The 14,915-nt window shown below is 33.7% G+C and overlaps 1 long non-coding RNA gene and 1 pseudogene across 4 annotated transcripts; one reads left to right on the top strand and one right to left on the bottom strand.

Moving 5' to 3' along the window:
* Positions 1-1,015: 1,015 nt before the first annotated feature.
* On the bottom strand, positions 1,016-6,198 carry LOC146906961 (F-box/kelch-repeat protein At3g23880-like; annotated as a pseudogene).
* Positions 1,641-4,734, top strand: LOC146906962 (uncharacterized). 4 transcript variants are annotated; one of them, XR_015017842.1, is made up of 5 exons: positions 1,641-2,088; positions 2,920-3,184; positions 3,268-3,790; positions 4,051-4,092; positions 4,429-4,734. It is a non-coding gene; the product is annotated as an uncharacterized LOC146906962 (long non-coding RNA). The 4 variants fall into 4 exon arrangements; XR_015017843.1 differs by having other exon boundaries at positions 2,920-3,179; XR_015017844.1 differs by having other exon boundaries at positions 1,641-1,952; positions 2,045-2,088; positions 2,920-3,790.
* Positions 6,199-14,915: the final 8,717 nt, after the last annotated feature.

Genomic DNA, 14,915 nt, shown 5'->3' on the forward strand with positions numbered 1-14,915 from the left:
TAGCCTCTTCCATAAGAACCAAACCCTGGTTGTTTATGATAATTCAATGCATTCAATTAGAAAATAGTTGGTACTCATTCCAAAGCTTTGCTCACTCATGAGTAACAAAAAAGGCGGCTTCAAAATCATACGCTTAACCAATTAGAACGTTTATACAATACAATCACAAAGGATAAGCACAACAAATCATTATTTATAACAAGTTTTTAAGTAAATGAAACTAATATATATCAGTTTGAAAAGAAAATGATGTTTTCATTTTATCATCTATGTAAAGATCTATGTCAAAATCGGGACTTTACTTCAGGTCGAAAGGGAATAGCAAAATCGGGACTCGTAAAATCACAATCAAAATCGATGGATTTTACCTAAAAAAATTTAATACTAAATATATGTTATAAATGGTATTAAGTCATAAATGACTTAGTTTATAAGAAATCGTAAAATCGCAATCAAAATAGATGAATTTTGTCTATTTTGAGATTCTACTATGGATTTAAGTCGTTGAAGGCGAAGAAAGTCGCAAAATCTTGGATTTTAGGATTTAATTCGAGATTTTGACAACAATGCTTTGAAGTGTCTGCCGCTTTAAAATTTCAGTCCAGTTCTTTTTTTTTTTTATCACTTTTTCCTTGCATTTCAATTTTAAATGTATTATCCTCTCAAATTGAGAACAACTTCATAGAGTACTTTTGTATAAATTGTTCCGAATACCAACTAGATAAGTTCTATCAAGAGTCACAGATTTCCTTTGGGGAAGATCATCTTCAAGTTATAATATATATACATACATACATACATACATACATACATACATACATACATACATACATACATATATATATATATATATATATATATATATATATATACACATACATATATATATATATATATATATATATATATATATATATATATATATATATATATAAACCCAAAACACATTCAATTTTGAGATTATAAAACACTTACAAAAATTTGAACAAGTAAATCATTGAAGAGAAACTTACTTTCAAGAGGTTGAAACTAAGCTTTCAACATATCCCTTGGTATAAAACCACCATATTTTATCGTTGAATGTAATTCGCTCTACTCTTTTATCTCTCCAGTTATAGAGAATTGCATGTTGTTTGTCAAAGTCATAGCCTTCTTGCTTGCATGCTATTATCAGTGTGTCGTTACTCTCAGAAACACACAATGGTAACAGGAACAATTGATCCTCATATTCCTCCACATCATTACTCACTACTAGAAACTCTCGTTTTTCCTGCGGATTTTCATGCGAAAAAAAATCCGCAGGAATACCTGAGGATTTTGCTGCGGCTACCCTTTGTCTGACGAAGTTTCCTGCGGATTGAGATGTCGCAGGAACATCCGCAAGTAACTTTTATTTTGTTGAGGATTTTCCTGCTGAATAATAATCCAATATTATATCTGCGTTTCCTTAGGAAATTCCGCAGGTATTGCTGCGATTTTTGCTGCGGTTGTTCATATGGTCTTTCCTGCGGATTTTTCTGGGGAATTATAATTAGTATATATAAATGTATTATACATTTTTTTATAATTATAATTTTGAAAAGAAAAACAAATTATAATTAAGACAAAATAAATTCCTTTCTCTTTCTCGTTTCAGACACAAGTCCATCTTTCTCTCTCTTTCTCCAATTTTCCAAATTCCTTTCTCTCTCTCGTTTCAGACACAAAATTTCAAACCGAATTTCCAATCGATGAAGATGAAGCTGGTTGATCCAATCGTTTTGAAGATCCAATCAGCTTGAAGCTCCAATCTCGTTTTGAAGATCCAATCAATTTGAAGCTCCAATCGTTTTCCAATCTCGTTTTCCGATCCAGTTTTGATTCATTCATTGATTGAAGCACCAATCCTTCATCGTCAATCGATTCGTCGAAGCTCCAATCGAACACCTTCTGATCTGAAACTACTCGCTCAGGTTATTCCGTTCTGAAACTACTTGTTGATTTAATTGATTTTTTGATTTAAATTGAATTGATTTTTTGCTTTATCTGTGAACGAAAATTTCAGGTAATGTGCATTGATTTGAAGCTGTATAAGGAAACAAATCTCAGGTACCTCGAAAATTTGTTGTTGATAAATTTGTACAAGTTGAAGTTGATTGGCTTATAGAATTTGTTTGCTTAAAACCTAATTTCGAATTTGTTTCAGCACTTTCATTCATTACTTACTGAAAATTGAATTTTAGAGAAGGCACATAAAGTGTTCGATGAAATGATTGTGAGGAATTTGTTTACTTTGTCTGCTATGATTGGGGCTTATAGGATAGTGATATGTATATTTGACTTGGTGGTAGTGTATATCACTTTTACATTACAAACTACTATGAGTTTGGTATCTCAGGGCCTGTTTGGACTGTTTCAGTTTACTTATTTGAACTTATTTACTGGAATAATTGACTTATTTGACTTTATGTAGTGGAAAATGTTTGGTAGTTGAATAATTGACTTATTTTACTTATCTCAGGGCCTGTTTGGCTATTTTTAGAGAACTTATGAAAACGGTTTACGTCATTAATCATAAGTTGTTTGGTAGATTGATTAAAAAAGTTAGTAGCTGCATGCATCACCTTGCTTTATTCTATTGTTGTGTATAATTTTGTTTCTTGCTCAGACACAAGAGCCTTAGGTACTTAGCTTTCTATTTTTTTGAGCTTGGCTCTGCATAATTTCAGTTTTTAATGACAAAGCGCAAACAGTGTTCATTTGCACATAGTAGTTCAGTTGTGGTTGGTATTATGTGTCCTTGCAATTTGTACATTTCAATTTTCTGCATTTCTACATCACCTTGCAAATTATGTGCAAAGTTGAAACTTAATTGGTCAGTTACATATATATTTCTACTGAATGTTTCTGAATGTATTGTCATAATTTAATGTTTTATAGACTACCAAAATATTCTTGGAGCTGCATTGGAGATGGAAGTTCCCCCTCATCGGACATGGATGTATAATAGGCTTCATCCTGGACGAAAAGGACATGTATCTGAGTTTTTAAACGGCGTCAATGAGTTTATTGAATTTGCTTGTCAGCAAAAAAAATATTTGAAAAGGTCAGTGTGCTGATGGCTTCACCCCTTTCGGTCAATCCGCAAGACCATATTCTTGTTGGCCAGTGATTGTTACACCATATAACCTACCTCCGGAGTTGCGTATAATGGCTCCTTATATGTTCTTGTCCTTAATTATTCTTGGTCCAGATTGTCCAAAAGGTAAAATTGATGTATATTTGCAGCCGCTGATAGATGAATTGCAACAATTGTGGACACACGGTGTAGTAACGTATGATGCATCTAAGAGGCAAAATTTTCGATTGAGAGCTTCATTAATGCGGACAATAAATGATTTTCCAGCCTACGGGATGTTGTCAGGGTGGAGTACAGCAGGAACATTTGCATGCCCAGTTTGCATGGAAAAAACAGAATCTTTCAGATTGGATAACAAAGGGAAACAATCATGGTTTGATTGCCACAGGAAATTTTTACCTTATGATCATCCTTTTAGACGAAACAAGGTCAATTTCTACAAAAATACAATTGATATGAATGAACCTCCTCGAAGGTTAAATGGTGAAGATCAAGAGGAAAATGAAGATTTTACTTTGCCTATGATGGGAGATGATGAAAATGATGGTGAAGAGGTTAATGAAGATAACAGTAGTTATCATATTGAAGATGACCATGATTTTGCTGAAGATGTTGATGAAGATAACAGTAGCTATCATATTGATAACTAGTAACTTGGATTCTGAAATTATGGTATGTTTTTTATTGGACTCTTTGTGTTCAGTTGCCTTTTTTCACATATATTAGCATATGAAGTAATTTGCTCCATTGTTGAAAATATGTGTATTATTAGTAGTATTGTTATGAATTGTACTTTTTGTTCTAGGCTTGAACTTTAGAAGATCTCAGCCTCTCTAAAAGTATTCACATGGTAGAGTATGACATACTTTTAGCCATATTAGATTTACAGAATTAATTGTACTCTTGTTAATATGTGATGTTGGTTTTTGCAGATAATGCTGGTGTTATTGTGAATCCTAAGGGAGAAATGAAAGGTATCATTTGTTCATTTTTCTGTAGTAAACTCAGATTATATACTTGGGACCTAATGGTAAACTCAGATTATATACTTGGGACCTAATGCTCATGCAAATATGTTTAGATCTTTTGTAATTGAAATTGAAGTGTCATATTAAATTAGTACACTTTCTTCAGTGCCTTTTGGCTATTGTTATAATGTGGTTATGCTAATTTTTTCACAAGAAAAAAACATACCACCTGTCTTTTTGTTAGTTTGCTACATTGTTTTACCTTTTGACTGTTTTGTCTAATTGATTCATTGATGGTATTTGATTTGGGTTTTAACATATATGTCATGTTGTCCATTGTAGGTTCTGCTATCACAGGACCAATTGGTAAGGAGTGTGCTGATATTTGGCCTAGGATTGCAAGTGCTGCCAATGCCATTGTATGAGTGTTGATTCTGTTTCAAGGCTGCAAGACTAAGAGTAGAAGATAGGGAAAACTTACATTGTAGTTTCTTCACATGAATCATGTTCCTTAATATAACTAGTGTTTTGTCATGTTTTAGTGTTTGTTGAAATGTATGTTATGCATATTTTACACCTTCATATTGATGGTGACTTGTGTATTTTATGACAGACTTATGTATTTTATGACTATTGTTGGTTTTTTTACCTCTTATATTTTATAATAAATTACTTCATCAAACAAATAATTTAAATTTGATATTTATAATGGCTTTTGGAATTCATTACTAGAAAATAAACAAAATATTCTTCATGTGTACCTGGAGCTTTCCTGCGGATTTTTCTGCGGAATAGTTCAGATTCCTGAGGATTTTCCTGCCGAAACAGCTTTGCTGCGGAATTACCTGTGGAATTAGCTGCGGCATGTTCGCAGGAATCATTCACGGGCAGGGGAACTTCTGCCACTCTGACCAAAAGGTTTCCTGCGGATATTGTTGGCTTTTCCTGTGAAAAGTTCCGCAGTTAATTTTCCTGCGGTTTTTAAATCCTTAAGAAACAATTACCCACGAAGGTATTACCTGGGAGTGCTAATCCTCGGCAAAATCCGCAGGAAAGGTGTTTCCTGCGGAAATTTCACCAGATTCCGCAGGAAAATCCGCAGGAAATTCGAGAGATTCTAGTAGTGACTGCCATAATCAATTTGAAGATCCTTAAAACTAATTTTGAGAAATTGAGTCCAAGACTCTTGAACTCCGAATTCCATCATCTTCCACAAAACAAAATGAGTCCCTTTGAAATAGTGAGAAAAACATAGACAATCCATCAATACGATGGCTCAACAGGTGGTACTTCAACAAAACCACTAGGTGGTAAAATATGTTGATATGTCTCCGTACCCAGATCAAGTGAGATGATCACAAATTGCTCGATTGTAATATCACTCCATTTATATTTAATTATATTTTGAATAGCCAGCCAGTTAATAGTGCCACTCACATACACGCCATCATTATCGAAGGGACAATAATGTGAATGGTTATTGCCAAAAGGAACAATGGGAAAACTTGAAATATCTCTCCATACATTATCACTCATACTGAACACTTTGACCTTGTTGTCAAAGAAGGCGACCACCTTATAAGCGTCATTTGAAATATCATAGCCGAATGTTAAGCTGAAATATTTGGGATACCCTATTTTTTGAGATAATGCATTTCTGGCTGGGTTCCAGAAACGGAACCAGACGTTTTGAGGCTTAGTTGGCCAAGAATCACCGTACAAACAGAGTAATCCGTTACAGGAACCATCTATGAAACAACAATCCATATGACTCAATAGGTAGTAAGGATCGTTGGGAATGGCTATATTCCTTAATGACGGACTCTCCAGCAAACCACTTATGGGAATGGGTACGACAATAAAATCTGATATGTCAACAGAACAGTCTGAAAGTATTGTTAGTTGGGTGTTCCGTGGTGACATTTGAAGGTGCAATTTGGCAAAGGAAGGATCATGAGAAATTAGGGTTTTCCATGATTTGCAAATGCGTTTAAATTGCATTAGAGTTTTCACAGGAAGACGTGATAGAATTTCAGTGATGAGTTCATCGAAGAGGACTGACGTGGGAGCACCGCTGTTTGAATGAAGAGACTTTGGCAGAGGAGAATCCATAATGAGAGAGCGACAACAGCTATGTTATGAATGTATGCTGGGCGTAACTATGAAGAAGGCATTGATGTTGTTGTTAAAACCCTAACAAACAAATGTGTATTTCTGAGTCATCAAGTCTTTACACGGAAAAGTATTTTGTTTTTGGACAAAACGGGAAAAGTAAATATTTTTATTTTTTTGAGAAATAGTGACATCAACACCAACATCCCATCAAAAAAAGCACACATACAAAAAATAAATAGAAAAATTAATAATATATAATCATTTCGCTCTTTTTATTGCGCTAACGTTTGATAATTATTAACCGTGTTTTTTTATAAAATTTTGATTTGGATTAAAACTAATGTTTGTTGCTTTCAAGTGATAACAAACCAAACAAATCATGATTATTTATTTCAATGACACCAACAATATAACAAAAAAATAATAATCTAAATTCTTTTTTTTTATGACACCAACAACGATCTTTATTATAAAAAAAGTTGTTTAAGGGTATAATTGAGATAATGAAAAGGTTGTTAGACTTTTTAAATGATAAAGGAAAAAAATAAAAACAAAGCATATATATTCATATCATGTTTGTTACATTTTTTTAATATTTAAATTTATACTTATCTATTTGTTACATGTGTTATTTGTATTCAAAATTGAGGGCATTTCTGGAAAGAAAAATCCAACCCAAAAGAGCTCAAAGAGGTTGATTTTTTTATATATAGTATAGATAAAGTTTATTGATCTAATATCAATTTATAGTCGGTAAAAAATAACAGGATAAAAATTAATAGCACGGCGAAGTACATTTGCCTTTAATTGTAATTATACTCAAGACTACGGAATAATCATATCTTAGGATCTACGATGTTGGACAAATATAGAGTCTAGGCTTTATGAATGAAAAGTCATTGATTGTTACTATTGCATCTGAACCAAGTAATTCAACATTTATTTATTTATTTTTGAAAGATTTTCAACATTTATTTTTCTTTCTGCTTAAAAGATGCTTGCTAGATTTTCCTAAAACATGTATTTTTCTATTTATTGTAAAGTATAAGCTTTTAGATGATAATCATCTCTAATAGAATCTTTTTTTTCTTTCTGCTTAAAAGAATGCTTGCTATCCAGAAGTCCTAGCTCAATTGGCAAAATGCCGAAATTGTTAGGCCGGACGTCATGACCGTGGTTCGAACCCCGGTACCTCCACTTGTGTGTGTGAGTTTATAATGGTTTTGTCATTTCGTCTATCTACCAAAAAAAAAAAAGAATGCTTGCTGGATTTTCCTATAAAACATATGTATTTTTCTATTTATTGTAAAGTATAAGCTTTTGGATGATAATCATCTCTAATAGAATCTTTTTTTTCTTTCTGCTTAAAAGAATGCGTGCTAGATTTTCATATAAAACACGTGTATTTTTCTTTTTCTTGTAAAGTATAAGCTTTTAGATGAGAAGCATCTCTAATAGTATCTTTTGCAATAGAAGCAAAAAGCATTGATCATTTGCACTCGTGAGCTTAGCTCAGTTGGTAGGAACGATGCATAAAATATGCAAGGTCCGGGGTTCGAACCGACCACCACCAAAAAAAAGCATTGATCATTTTATCTTTATCCCTCTCTTCCTAATTTTCTGGAGTTGACTTTAGTGGCTAGTTTTTGGTTTGGTGGTAGCCATCGGTTGGGAGGTGTCAATTGGTGTTTTGATGTACGAGGTGTATGTTATTTCATTTGGGTGTTCCGCCTATATACGGCGCCCTTTGTGATGTTGTTTCTACGTTATCGGTCTTTGTTCGTCTTGTGCATAGACTTGGTTATTAATGAAATTTTGCCGTTCAAAAAAATAAAAATGATTTGTTTTTCTCTTAGTGTGTACACTACACCAAACATTTTCCAAGTTTACTAATTGAGTTATTAAAGGTAGTTAATTATTGTAGTTACCTTCGAGAATTAAATTCAATTGAGACATTGACATTTGTTAGAAGAGAATTATATAAGGCTTCATCAAATGGATAATCACAAATTCAAGTCAACTTTCTCACTCAAATTCAAGTCGATTATTTCTTATTCTCAAGATACTTTTGGTATAAGACTTGTGTTCATCCATATGGTCTTTGAAATTTTTTTTAGTAGACGTCAGGATTAAATCATTTATAAATTGAATTTAATCCCCTAACTGCAAAGTTTTAGACAAACAACTCCAACACACAATCTATAAGGTTAGTTATTTGTGTCAAATTGTCAATCTCACCACTATGTTGAACATTTCAAATATATATCTTAATTCTTATATGCATGTCAGTTATCTGTTGCAATTTTTTAGCTGAACATATTGGTTGTGGTCGTACAATCGTTCATGGTATTCTTTATGTTAATTGTAAGGGCAAGATGTAAAGTTTTAAACCATGGTTATGTGTCAGTTTTTAATATCATGATCAAATGTGCAGCCTTGCGTATCTAATGTCATTATTTTTATATTTCTGATCATGGCAGACAAATGGGCTAATGCGATCATGGTTGCGACAGTGGTTGCAGTTTTGTCGATGCCTCTAAAACATGTATGTTGCAATAAAAAATGTTGTATATTATTGTTGTTTTTGTAGAAGCGAAAAAAATGAGAGGAAATGGATCTGTAGAAATTTTTAAATAGTGTCTATCAAAAGAGACAACATAACGGAGAATGAGTAACAGAATAACCGTTACTAACTAAATGTATTGGTTTGGTAAAATACAGATTTGAACTCTACATCCTTGAGTAAACTCTCCATTATGAAAATCCACAGCAGAGTCTAGTCTTCCTCATCTAGTTTAGGTCTAGTTCTATATCACAAGTGACAAAAAATAAATAGAGAATGCAATTTTTACAACATTTGGAAGGAACCAAAAATAAATTGAAAATGCAAATTTTACAGCAACAGCAAGACATAAATTTTTGCCAAACTCTCTCACTACAAGAAAATATCAGTATTACTACCAAATTATTGCTCCGGTCATGTGTTCAAGTAAATTAGTGGTTGATTGAATGTGCTTTTACGACTAATAGTTGTTCGTTCCTTTTTACAGCATTTGTTTAGTTTTTTATTTTATTTTTAATTAATTCAAAAGATATTCTTTCAGAATTTTATTCAGAATAAAAAACATTTTTAATACCCAAAACATTTTATATTTTATAAAACAAAAAAGTAAACATTTTCATTTATTATTCTCTCTCTCTCTCTCTCTCTCTCTCTCTTCCCGTTGTAATCTCTCTCCGTACAGTTCCACCGTTACGGTTATCGGCACCACCGTTGTGGTTCACCGCACCACCGTTGAGGCTCATCTCACCACCAATAAGGCTGATCGCACCACCGTCGCGGCTCGTGGACCATCGGTTTTTCAGATCTAGACCTCGCTACCTTGCTACCTCAGTCACGAAGATTCATATTCTCGCTCCATAGTTTTTCACGTTCTCATTCACAAAGATTCATATTCTCGCTCCATAGCTTTTCTGGTATCGATCTGAAACCATTTTGTGTTTGTAGTATATTTGTCATACTTTTGATTCACATTTGGACTAATTTCCCCAATCCTGAACCCTAATTTTCAAATTATCATTTCTAATTTGATGCATTGATTTGATTCAACATTTTTTGTGTACGTTTTATTTGGTATAGGTTTGGGATACTGTTAGTATTACTGTATTTTGGTTTTGGTTGTTGATCAGAGAAAGTGTGTTTCTGTAAGTGAAATATTCAATGAAATCTATAAATTATCACTTTTGTTTTTAGTTCGATTCATTTCTCTGCAACCTAGAAACTTGTATTGGTGTTATTCAATGTTGAAATTCTCTTGTAGCATGTGTGAGTTATTGTTGTGCTGCTTCAAACTTGTTAGGGTCTGTTTAGATAAACAACTCATTTGGAGCTTATAGCACAAGTACTTTTCATGATAAGGGCTTATGTATAAGGTTACATAAGCTATTTCTACAGCCTATGATAAAATAAACTCAAATTGTTTTTGTATATGCTATAAGATATTTTCAGAAGTTATCTTAGAGAACTTACTAAAATAAGCTGAAAAAAGCTTATGAGAAAATGTCATAAGCTATTTTCAAAAGCTCTCCCAAACAGTCACATAAAACTTATGTTAGTAGATAAGCTCAAATAAACTAATCCAAATCGGCCCTTTAGTTATTGAACAAAAATGTAAGAACTATAAACTAGTGGAGCCAAACTTCTCTGCTTGGTCATATAGGTTGTAGTGAAGGTAGTTGCAAAGTAACAAATTAAGAAGGGTTTCCTGACAGAGCTCATCATGGAGCAGGCACTTCCTCTCAACTTCTCTTCCTTTCACTCATTGCCATTTGGTTCATATCTCAACATAATAGCTGGACGCATAAGGGAGTTGGCTTTCCTGAACCCAGAGGTAAAGTTGTTGATTTTAAATAATGTCTAATTTGACATGTCATATAATATTCACTTTTATCATCTGCAATTGTGCACGTTGTGTATAATTTATCAAGGCCTATAGGTCTGTATGTCTCGGAAGGATTTACCATAAATATTAATTCATTTTTTCATGTTGGGTAGATGGTATTATTTTGATTAAATTTAAATAAGGTTTATAGCTTCATTTTGCTGTTGATGGATGATTTCTTTGCATTTAAATATTTAGACAATTTTGGTTTGGTAGGTGGGGTTACTCTTGGTTTGGTAGGTGGGGTTATGGTTTTTGCCGTGGAAGCTTTGCTGTGACAGAACAAAACTATAATGATGCTATTGAAACTCTTGGTTCATTAGTTCTTGATGATATTGTAAGAGATTTGAGAAAGACAAAGTACCAGAAAGATGTCAAGCAAATTATTCGTTTCTATAGAGATATGAGTGAAACTCATATCATCACAATAAGAGAGCTTCTAAGATTCATGCTCACTGTCAAGTCCCGTCGGGCTTCCATATACTATTTCTCCACTTCACAGATCATAATTTCATCTAGAGTTAGTAATACTTGAACTATATCTATAATAAAAAGTTTATATAAAGTAGAATTTCATAAAAACCCAAAATTTATTAACCAATAGTGTCTCAACTAGATCCAACTTACTAAATGTTCAGCTCTTTGTTCCTTTATGATGAAATAAATCAATAAAATATTATGGTTTCAGCCTAGTGTAGAAGCACAGGTTCAGAAAGATGTAAGTGGATGTGTTATTCTGTTAGCGTGTTTGATGTCTGCACTGATTACAGACTGGATTCAATTCCTGTTGTGCTTATTATTGTTCCCATCACTAGCAAAATTTTGGGTTTGCGATTGATTATAGACTATTTCTTGTTGTGTTTGATTTTGCAAATTCTTGTGTTTTATTTTAGATATTTCTGTTAATATAATATGCTTCTGCAAACTCATTCATCTCATTGCATAATCACTCAGTTTTTTTTATGTTTTTTTTATGTTTTTTTATGTTTTAACTGTGGGGTATAATATCTGATCGCTATGGTAGAAAATCAGTTATAATTGTAGGGGCTATCACAGTGTATGTACATGAAGTCATGCTTTCCTTGGCCTTCAAGCTATATAATATATGTTGCCCTGTAACAACAATGTTGTTTGCATGATTTCAGTGTCATTTTCAACACGTTGTTTGATCTTAGCACAAATCTATGGATGCCTATCAGCATGAGATTTCTTCTTGGAAGTTTAAATAGTCTGCTGGGACCTGTAACAAAGTATGTTTATCGATTAGTTTTTATATAAATATGTGGTTGATTAATGTAATGTGTTCTGCAACTGTTATGCTTAGAAGTTAGAGCACTTACGAAATGAGTAGTTTATTAATGCTTTAAAATTATTCTTTAGTACAGGACATTTAAATTTTTTGGCAAAAAAAGTCTAATTATGTCCTTTCTGTGGCAGGATTCTCCTTTAAGTACGAAGCAGAAATCTAAACTAGAAGAACAATCAGTATTTTATTAAGATAACTTGTAAAATCTCTTTTGAATCATTATGATGTCCGCATACTTAGAAAATCTCATATCGAATTCATTCCTGAGGTACCTATCACTCTACTTATCATCATTATGTGATACATGCGTGTTAGTTTGTTTTATTTTTGAAGTTATTATACTTTTTGTTTCTGACTTTTTCAATTACAATGCGAAAAAACCAACCTGGGCGTCAGAGTCATATGGGGTCTTCCTCTGCAATTGATTGCATTTCCGTTCATCAAAGTCTCAGCGTTCACGTCAGCTTCATGAGGTAGTTTGCATTTCTCTACATTACGTGACAGTTACATTTTATAGTTTCTTAAGTTTGTTGAAAAGACTGCTCCTATTGCTGTTTATACTTCTGGAAAAGGATCATCAGCTGCTGGCCTCAGCTTCTGTAATCCAAGATAGCAGCACTGTAAGTCCTTTACTTGATGCATTGGATGCTAAATGTCTATCATCACTACTTAACATTGAGATATGATCATAAACTAGTTCTTCGTGTATCTTGATTGAGAATATCTGATTGTTATTCTTTGCATTTTCAGCGCGAGTTTTATCTTGAAGGAGGAGCCATGGTCTTGGCAGATGGAGGTTTGTCTGCATTGATGAGTTTCATAAGACGAGACCAAGGTGTGTAAACCATTTGTTGTTACTCTTTGGTAATTCATCACTGTTTGTTTTTATTGAACTTATGAAAATAAGCTGAAAAAAGCTTATGAGAGCTGTCAATATTTTTACTTAGTGAAAGTTAATATTTTCCCTATCTTTTGGAAGAAAGCTTACAGTTACATCCTTGTTGGTTATGATTCTAATGTAATTTTTGTGCAGGATAATGATGGTGATAATGCTTTCCATATAGAAGCTGAAACAACAAAAATGATACGTGAAAATCTGGATGGCTTATTTTGATGCTATTGAATCCTGATGCTGATATTGAAGTCAGAAACCACATGTAAGTCACAAGCTCACAGCTCAAGACACTGCATTTTCATTAAATTTCTTTTAGTTTTTTAGTTTCTCTAAACATCTGAATAGTTATTCTCAACAAATATTCTGTGTTTAACTGTTAATTGTTCGTCTACATCAGCATATTAAACACATTGCATTCCAAATCATTACCGTGGCTGATCGATATGTTTTGTGATAGAGGCAAGACACTACGAAACATCTTAGAAGGTGTACTCCGAGACTGGATATCCGAAGATCTGAAGGAGGCACTCGTGACTATTTTTAGTGCTCCAAATCATCTTTGTTGTCAGTAACAACTCCTAAAACAAATTGTCCTATTCTATTTGATGTAGAGCAAATCATCTTTGTTGTCAGTAACAACTCCTAAAACAAATTGTCCTATTCTATTTGATGTAGAGCAATCGAATAGACCTTGCGCATGATAGGGAGAAGACTCTGTTTACTATTGGCTCACTTGCTCAGAAGAAGCTTGAGTTTACTGTTGTTCTTGAAGATGTCACTTCAAACAGGTTGAAATGTCTGTATTCCCGTCTGATTAATTTGTCACTATTCTCGTCTGATTAAGATGTCACTTTCAGTTTTCTCTCTGAAATTCTCATGATGTGCAGATTGATTTTGCTTGTTGGTATCCCTTCAAAGTTATACCAAAGTCTTGCCCATACTCCAAAGATCCTCCCTTGTGAAGAAGTCTAGGCAGAAGCCTCAAGAGTAGATGAGGGTCTTGATGGATGTAAGTCTCTTTGTTTAACTAAAGTTTCTTATGAATTGATCGGTTGTGATTTAAATGTTTTTTTAAAAGGTCCTAATTGCTAGGATCCATTAAAGAAATTTTTTGTTAATTTTCTGCTGTAGATTTGCTATGGAATTGCTACGACAAGTCAGAGTTATGTTGCTGTAGATTTGTTGCGAAATGGCTATGATAAGTCATGGTTATTTTGCTGCGGAAAATTCATTTTAAATGCTTTTTTGCTGCGGATTAACTAAATTTTTGCTAGGATTTTAGTTTTTCTAGCTATGGATTTACTAAGAACTAATTCCCTAGCAAATTTGTCTCTCAATCTATGCTACGGCCGAATCAATAGGTATTCCCTAGCATATCCCTAGCTAAACTCGTTTGCTAGGGATTAGCTGCGCATTAGCTACGAAAATGGGCGTAGCAGATCACATATTTTCTTGTAGTGTCTTATTAGATAAAAATGACTTCTCAGTTACGACATGTTCTTCACAATGAGCAATTTTCAGCGCAGTTAACAACTTCGTCCTATAAAAAAGAATTGGAGACAACCAGACCAGACTAATATTAAATGGTTTTTGCACCATGTCAAGGCAATGTTGTGCTTGTTCTATGAATGGTGCTGGGACCCCGGGGAGTGCTTAAAGAGATAATGGGGTAGAGGCAGAGCCGTGATCAGCACAGGGTTTTTGGGGGCAGGTTTATTTCCGCCATGGTTCGGTGGTGTTCTGGCCTTTGGTCCGGGCTGCTTTCTATACTGTTTTTGGGGTACAGTTGCGCTGCTGTTGGATTGCGGTGTGTCTCCCTACTGCAGTTTTGCTTTCTGCGGAACTGCTGTAGGGTGTAGCTGCTCGGTTGGCCTGCCTGTTTTTGGTTTGTTGTTTCTTTTGTGGTTGTGACAGTAGGCTGTTCAGTCTTTGTACTGTAGCCGTGTCTGTTTTGGCTGATTTTGCTCGGCTGCGGCTGCTGCGTTGTTGTCGGTTGTTGTATTCTCTTTTATCGTTTCCATCAGATTTCATAACAAGAGAATCAAACATAATTTGATGATTTGTACTGTCG

Source organism: Medicago sativa, chromosome 7, assembly GCF_051527215.1.
Source record: "Medicago sativa cultivar Bolivia chromosome 7, Bolivia_mono, whole genome shotgun sequence".
Taxonomy (NCBI): Eukaryota; Viridiplantae; Streptophyta; class Magnoliopsida; order Fabales; family Fabaceae; genus Medicago; species Medicago sativa.